This window comes from Palaemon carinicauda, chromosome 4, assembly GCF_036898095.1.
Source record: "Palaemon carinicauda isolate YSFRI2023 chromosome 4, ASM3689809v2, whole genome shotgun sequence".
Taxonomy (NCBI): Eukaryota; Metazoa; Arthropoda; class Malacostraca; order Decapoda; family Palaemonidae; genus Palaemon; species Palaemon carinicauda.
Genome location: NC_090728.1, coordinates 175,454,342 through 175,462,835, shown reverse-complemented (window position 1 = coordinate 175,462,835; position 8,494 = coordinate 175,454,342). Strand labels below are relative to the sequence as shown.

The following is an 8,494-nucleotide window of genomic DNA, read 5'->3' as shown; positions in this document are numbered from 1 at the left end:
ACAACTAATTTTCCTTCCACCAAAAAATGATCAGACATACCGTCAGCCATACCCCTAAACACGTGCACGTCTTTCAATCTTCCAAACATTCTTTTAGTTACCAACACATAATCCATTAATGCCCTTTCTACTACTCTTCCATTTGCCACTCTTACCCATGTATACTTATTTTTATCTTTCTTTTTAAAGAAGCTAGCACTTATTACACACACACACACACACATTATACTCTCCTAATCTCATAAATACGCGAACTGCTGTGATTAATTATTCTAATGTCTATAATGAAATGTTAACGGGTTGACGTTAGAAAAACTTTCCAAATTGTGTTAAAAGCGACAAAAATTAGTCGGAACAGCTGATTTTCACTGGATGAATTTTTTTTTTTTCATTATTCTACCTTGTATTTATTTACATTCAGAACCTGCCTTCGTAAGTTGACGATGAACATGTAATGACGTTCTTAAGAATACTATAACTAACAATTTATCAAGTGAAAATTATATTTGTTATATTCAATAAACAATTAGTCAAATTAATAACGTGAAAAAAAATTAATATGAAATGTTTACGAAAGTATTCGGGGCTAAAGTCAATGTCGGCAGAGCATTCGGACAGAAGGGGAGGTCCGGGGACGGACGAGCAGAAAAGAAACTAAGTAAACATTGGTAGTTCAGTAATTGACAGCTTATTTTATGTTTTACGATTTTCGTTACCGAATTAATTGGAGAATACATTTTCAAGGTAAGTGATTTTAATCACGGTTAGTGTAAATACAGTATCTTGTTAATGCAGTGGAAGCTGGATGACAGCTGAAATATCTGTGTCAGACCCATGTTAGTGTAGGTTACTATAGTCTATTCATATTTTTACTGGCAGTGTAATATTCCTAGGTGTGTTGTGTGTATGTAGGTCGTTTTGTATTTGTCGAATAAATTACTCATTTCTAAGATAATTGTTGCTAGCTTAGGTCTAGGTGTTCCCATATTTGATTAGGTTAGGTTAGTATTCCCCCCCTGTTTTTCCCAATTGATTTATTTTTTTTATTGATATTTATATCAAAGCCTTTAAATAATGAAGTACAGGACCTGTTGCAGGGTTTTTCAGAATAACATAAAGGGGCACAGAAACCGCTAAGTAATGTAAAGGAGGTCAGTATATGTACTTTTCTTTTGAAGTTTTTGAGGCAGTACCTCGGGGGCATGCAAGCGCAGCTCATCCATGTATCGCTTGTCAAAACAGAGGAGCGGTGATATAATGTTAAATTTTGGTTTCATTGTATATTATTACATCTCAATGTATCCTAGTATTCCAACTACTTTTTCTTATAGGAAAAATTACGCTCCCTTCGAAAATAACACTCTTTCCCGTCGCAAATGAATAGTTACAGAAATATATATACATCTATACCCGCCGATAATGGGGGACCCCCAGTGGGAACTCGGGGTTTTGGGTGGGGAAAACATACTGGGGAATCGATATATAACCGTAATTCAGTCCTTTTCTTCTCTATACATTTCTTTCTGGTATTTATTATAACCGTAGGAAAAGTCAAATCAGTATACCTGGATATATTTGGGAGGAGCCGTTTCAAAGGTTATTTCTTGTAGTAATACAGTAACCAGTGCTGCCAACGCCTGATGTAGATTAAATGTTAGCATTCCATACCTGATGTAGATCAAATGTTAGCATTTCATGCTAACATTAGCACCCATTTGTTCGTTTGTTCGTTCGCCCCACCTTCCGTCCTTCGTTTCTCTCCATTATTACTCTTTTTATTACCGTATTATTTTCTCATTTTATATTCCCATTCAATATAATTTATCATACATTCCATTTTACCTTCCTATATTGGGTTTATTTGTTTTGTTATTTCCTTTCCCATTTGTACATACGTTCGTTTCATCAGTTTCCGATCTGCGCATATATCCCCCCTCCCCCTGCGCAGGAGTTTCCACTCCCCCTTTTACTCTTTTTATTAGTGTTATTTTTTCATTTTTTTATTCCCTTTCAATATTATTTATCATTCATTCCATTTTACCTTCCTATATTGGTTTTATTTGTTGGGTTATTTCTTTATCCCTTCCCGGTTTCACATAAATTCTTACCCTGGACTAGTTTTTTTATCCAGTTAATTCTCGGTATGATCTCCTCATTTTATATTCCCATTCACTATTATTTAACGTTCATTCCATTTTATCTTCCTATATTGTTTGTAATTATTTTTGTTGGTTAGTTCCTTTTCTCTCCTCTGTGTCTTATAAAACTTTGTTTTCGTCTAGTTTCCGTATTTAGTTCATACATGTTTTCTCTTTTGTTCGTTGTTTTTCCCTTAACCAACCATCACTCTAGGCCTATTCAGATATCTCCCTACCCCCCCCCCCCCTTCCTTTATCTCTGTATGCGCTGTTTTCCGACCCATTGTTCCCCTGCCTTTCCTGTTTTAACCTTTGACCTAGTTACACGTCCTCCGTTACTAGTGCGTTTTTTTTTCCCGTATTTTGAGATGGAACATATTATAGAAACTTGTACCGGTTGCAGCATTCCGTATCTAAAAGCAGTGGCTCAATTCCATGGTGATTTTGGTGATAATTCAGGTTATGTTGATCATTTTCTTAAATCTCACAATGTTATTCCTCAACGTTTAAACTGCCCCTAGTGTCGTGCGCTTTTGTCTCTTCCTTCCAAGTCCAGCAAGTTTCGACGTTTCCTTCATAAAAGTAAGTCATTCCTCAATAGTCATTACCCGTGTTTTGTGACCGGGGTACTTCTAGGCAAGGTTAGGTGGGTTTGTTAGGTTCTGTGACCTTTCTGTACTTTTTATATATTTCGTACCAGTTATATGGAGAAATTATTGAATATATCTGAGGAGATATTTAGCAGTTCTAGCTCTAGTAATGCCATCGTGTCGTTGGTAGTTCTGTGTATCATTCGTCTCCGTTGGTAGTACTGTGTATCAAGGTAAGTCATTCCCCCATTCTTATTATATGTGTTTTGTGACCGGGGTACTTCTAGGCAAGGTTAGGTGGGTTTGTTAGGTTCTGTGTACCTCTAGTATAGACATCGTGCCGTTGGTAACACTGTGTACCATTCGTCATCGTTGGTAGTTCTGTCAACCATTGGTAACGTTGCTAATGTTATCGTCCCCGACATCTGTTGTTTATATATTTTAACTCAGTATATATGTCCACAGTGTTAATATTTATATGGTTCATTTGTATTGTATTTCATTGTGTGATTTCGTACAGGAAATATATGATTTCCTATAGTAGATATCGTGATTTAACTGGTTTTCTCATTCATTTCATCCGTAATAACATCAACCAATTCGTCAACTTATAACTAACCGAATTGGTTGATCTGTTTGTTTGCGATTGAAATGGTCATCAAAATCGGTTAAATCTCGTTATTTGCTATAGGAAATCATATATTTCTTGTGCGTAGTCACACGATGTAATAATATACAAAATTACCAAATTTTGTGAGCGCAGCGAGGCATGGTGGAGCAAAAACCATTAGAACTGTAGCTGAGATTGAGGCCCAATAACGATCGGTATTGTTAACTCGCATTATAACCCATGCTGGAAATCATTAATGACCATTGCAGGTGTAGTATTAACTAGTAATATTATGATTTTATATCCCTCTACACTATTTCCTATATGTTCCTTTATGCTTTTCAGTCAAATGCCCTCTTGAGCACCTAACCTAAACTTCCCCACCTAACCTAACTTACAAGCCATGGCCTTACCTACCTACTGAATGGGTTGACACCTATAACTCCCCTCAGATTGCCATATTCTTAGTGATAGGGTTGAAAGTAAGGGAGTTATGGGGCATGGCCTTCATCATATGTACACCCTGTTTACTAATATTTCGTATCATAATTTGAAATTTAAGGTTTAGGTATAATGAATAACATAGGAAACGAGAAATTTATGTACTGATAGGGTCTTTGGTAATCCTATTCAATGATTTCCTACAACATGGCAGAAGCTTACATTCTTCATTTAACTATCATCTCCATTTATGAATTAAAATTAAAAACTTTATGTACTAATGGTGAGTAGCTGAACCATATTTATAGTATTATTTGAAAATCCAAAAAGTAATTTAATTTCCTGTTTCATCCAATTGTTTCTAGCTTTTTGGGTACTTCGTTTTATTTTCCAGTGTAAGGGGTATGTTATTGATAAATCCCTTCATTCTCCTAGGAGTTAGTGGTAGGTTGATACTGGTATTCACACTACCTCCTATTGCCTCCTGCACTGTATGGTCAATAGGTGTATCATTAACTCTATTCCATGTAGCATGTGTAGCTTTCACGCCTATCATCACCTACAGCGTCAGTTAGCGATTTTGAATTAGGTGTATTAGCTGCCACTGTTTACTTTCAAGCCACTACAAAGTATTTTCACCAACCGGTACCTTCATGGTTGGTCGGCAAAGTAAGACCGGTGCAACAGTAGCCGCTGTTTTCACTGGTACCAGGGAAGGGTCCTTCCTGAACTGAACAGGAACTCTCAGGTAATTGAGGATAAGGATACACTGTTTTGTGAAGGTATCTTCTTTCTTTTAAAACCTTCTTCATTCTGAGATTTCTTCTCGGATGAAGAAGTAGAAGTCGAAGAAGACCAAGAAGATCTTTGAGCAATCCTTCCTTTCTCTTTTGAGAGGAGACAACTCCCACCCAGTATCAGACCTCATGGTGGTAAGTGCACACATTTGTGGGTCCAGTTTAGTTGCTCTTGCAGCTGTACTGACTGATAGGTTCTGTATAGGGCATGTCAACCCTACTGATGACTGATAGGCCTTATCCATTCAACTGTACCAATAGCCACAGGGCCAATTATGCATGCCGAAAGCGTAGATAACACCACTTGGTAACGGTCCTGTGCATTAGCATGCTGTGGACTGAGTCAAGCTGTTGAGTGACTGATCCGCGCTCTGGTATTTTGAGCGCCAATCTGTGCCGAGAACTTGACCACACCCGTGCATCAGAGGGAGAGGATACAGTACCGCTCACATTCTCTGGTGCTAGGAAATAGGAAATGTTCCTTGTACTTAGAGTAAAACTGTTCATACCCCAATTCATTGTCTACCTCTCCATTATATGTTCCTGGATCCATTTCGGATGTAGGTGTGTATAGTCTAGTTGGACAAAACTATTCTCAACATAGGTTGATGAGCACATTGTTTCTAGCCGGGAAGTATCGCTGTTGTAAGTTAGCAGGCTGCGGACGGGTATAGCATGCAGACTTACTGTCGGGTTGATGACCCTGATCTCGTCTAACCCACACCTAAATAAATGGCCCCAGGGAACACAATAAGATACTGGGCACCACCCCTTGTTTTGGTTCTGGGCAAGGGGACCCAGCAAACTGTATTTCAAGTAAGATTTTTATACAAGAATTAAATTTATACATAATTGAGGATGTGGGTGAGATTGTATGAAAATAAAATAAAAAAAAAATTAATAAAATATTTATATTGGAAAACAAAAAACTAATTACAGTATTCCCATGATATAGTAGTAAAAATGAAAAAAATATCAAGGGTGAAAATATATTTGTTCCGTAACTGGAATGCAAGCCTACGCTATTTATTTAGGGGTATTACTTTCTGCGTAGCTGAAAGGACGAGCCATTAAAATTTAGAGGGGGTTAACTACCCACACCGGTGATTTAGTTCACTTTTGGCTCGGATGGTGTACGGTGGTTGCCGTTCCTCATCCTTCGCTGTTATTGGATTGTTAGTGTGTGTGTGTGTGTGTGTTGACATGCGCACCTGCCCTGGACTCGATGGCCGGCCCTGCGAAACCTATATGTCGGCGGTGGAGACCCTTTGTCCCGACTGCAGAGGTCAACGGTGTGACAGCAACAACCAGTGTAGTGAGTGTTGGGAGTGGTCTGCCTCCCAGTGGGAGAGGTATGGGCGACTACGGAAGAAGAAGTCTAAGCTCGATATTTCATTTTCAAAGGTTCCTTCGAAGGGGGAAAAACCCAAGGCCTCTTCTTTTGTCTCCCGACCTTCCTCCGAAGCTCCTACTCGTTCGGTCTCTTCTGAGAGACCGTCGAGTAGTAGCGTAGACCCTTTTAATTTCGGCCAACCCCGGTCCTCAAGAGTTGGTGTTGCTTCCCATGGCGAAGCTGCCCCACCTCTCCCCCCTGGTGAGGCTTTGTCTATGTCTTCTGTGTTACAGGTATGGTTGTCCTTGGGGCTTCCGGGTCCGCCCTCCAAGGACTCCTTGCTGCAGGTCATCCTCTGGGGTGCAAGTGTGCATCCGTCGTCGTTGATTTCGGAGGTAGATCCTCTTGCACTCTTTGAAGTCGTGGTGTCAGAAGTGTGTGCTGCGGTTTCTGCCAATGCCCCTGCCCCTGCCCCTCCAGACTCTCCAGCTGTTGCTGCCGACTTAGTTTCCCCCATTCCTGATCATCCTTCGAGGGAGAAACTTAGTCCTACGTCTGTCTATCCTGTGAGTTTTTCTCTCCCTCGGGGGAGTTCACTCATAGAGACTCCTCTTCGGAGGACTGCTGCTGCTCATGGTCAGCTTGCTGATCCAACGGCCCCTAGAGGGCGTCTCCGTTGTAGAGCTTGCCCGCCGCTTTGCCTTATAGGTTGTCCTTCACCATCGGTGAAAAGGTGCCTCTTCATCGCAGCCGTCCCCTGCAGAGGAGTCTCCGCTTCAGTCGTCTTTTGGCCCAAGACCTTCGCCCGTTCCTGGACCTTCTCCCGACGATGCTGCTGCTAGTCCTCGGACTTCGGTCCGGGACTCTTTTGTAGATCGTTCGCTATCTCCATCAGTGGATGTTCGTCCTTACAAAGGGCACATCCCTGTCCCTGTGCTACCTACCAGCCGACCTGCCAACCTACTGTCACCGTTCCTGTCTCCGGTACAACCTCCTGGGGCCCTACCTAAGCATGCAGCTGCGCGCCAAGGCTCTCCAGCTCGCCAGTGCCCTGCAGTGCACCAGCGCTCACCAACATCTCGTCAGCACCAGCCTGCTCAGTCACACTTGACAGACCGCCCACGCTCGTCAGCGCTCTACAGCGCTTCGGCTTGTGCCTTCACCTGCTCGCCCTCAGTGCCTTCCAGCACGCCAACGATCACCGGCGCAACGGAGCTCACCGAAACTTAAGTGCGCGTGCGCAGTACTCTCCCACACGCCAGTGCTCTCCTACACGCCAGTGCTCTCCTGCGTGCCAGCGTTCTCCTGTGGGCCATCACTCTCCCGCACGCGTGCGCATCAATTCTCTCCTACGCGCCAGCGCTCTCCTGCGTGCCAGATCTTGCCCACGCACGCGCCAGATTCACCCACATGCGCGCCAACACAGTCCCGCGTTCTTGCCAGCTCTCTCCTACGCGCCAGCTCTCTCCTGCGCGCCAGATCTCGCCCACACTCGCCCCCGCACCAGCACTTACCAGCACATTCGCGCAGTAATCAGGAACAGCGCATTGACAGGTCACCATCGTCTCATCCCCCACCCCTTTCAGCTCGTCCGCCGGGGAAAGGGAAACGGGCCTATACAGAAGGGTTCAGGATCCCAAAACTGCCTTTAGACCTACCTACAGTCAGAGCAGTGGTACAGGCCTTCAATCCTGCTCTGTCTGGCCACTCTTCGGTGCAGCCTACAGCTCCAGAAGACCCTCGGTAAAGAATCATGACTTCTTCCTCCCCCTTGAAGAGGAAAAGAGGAGTCTCAAATGTGGTCACTTCCTCAAGGGTAAAGCTGACTTCCTCGGGATACTCCCCTACCTCACCTTTGCCGAGGGAGTCGCGCGAGGAAAGGACCTCCATCCTTCCACCTTTGGATAAAGCCTCCCCTCACACAGAGATTTCCCGACCACCAGTGGAAATCAGGATGGACACAACATCTCGGCCTTCAATGCGGGAGTTCTACTTCCTTCCTCGGAAGGAGTCCACGTACTCCAAGACTCTGCCAAAGTCCTCTTCCAGGACTACCAAGTCTACAAAGACAGCCTGTCACTCGAGGGATGTCCCCAACCCACCCCGGGAAGAGCTCTCGGGGATGAAAGAAGGAGACTTCGGTAAGTCCAACGTCGGAAGGAGAGGAAAAAGACTCAGAACATGCATTCTGACAGGTTCTGACTGTCATATGGGTTCTCAATGGGTTTACCGACCCAGAGATACCCCTACGGGAGGGCAAGGACACCGTCTTAGACTGTGTCTTTGGCACCCAGAAACCCTCAAAGACTAGTGCAGCCTTGCCCTGGTCTCAAGGGCTGAAGGGTGCCAGCGGTAAGATCGCCCTACAGCTCTCTGAATATGCCTCCTCCCATCGTTCTGGGTCTTATCGATAAGTTTCTCCCACCTCCTCGTGTCCAACAGAGGAGGTATTTTAAGATTCTGGAGGAGCCTCGTCCAGCTCTTCCTCTCCACCACTCCATGGAAGAGCTCACCAAGGGAGTTTCTCTAGGGAGAGACTCCAATCGACAAATCTCTTTCTTGGCAACCGAGATCCTTAACCAGGA

The 8,494-nt window shown here is 43.6% G+C and overlaps 1 protein-coding gene across 2 annotated transcripts in view; it reads left to right on the top strand.

Annotated features, from left to right (window-relative positions):
* Positions 1 to 595: 595 nt before the first annotated feature.
* SIDL (SIDL trafficking protein particle complex subunit 10) overlaps positions 596 to 8,494 on the top strand; it is a 137,397-nt gene continuing 129,498 nt past the window's right edge. Inside the window, exon 1 of one of the 2 annotated variants that reach the window (XM_068372761.1) lies at positions 596 to 658. The gene's annotated coding sequence lies outside the window, so the exon portion shown is untranslated. Of the gene's footprint in view, positions 745 to 8,494 lie in introns of both variants that reach the window. The other variant, XM_068372760.1, reaches the window with a different exon arrangement.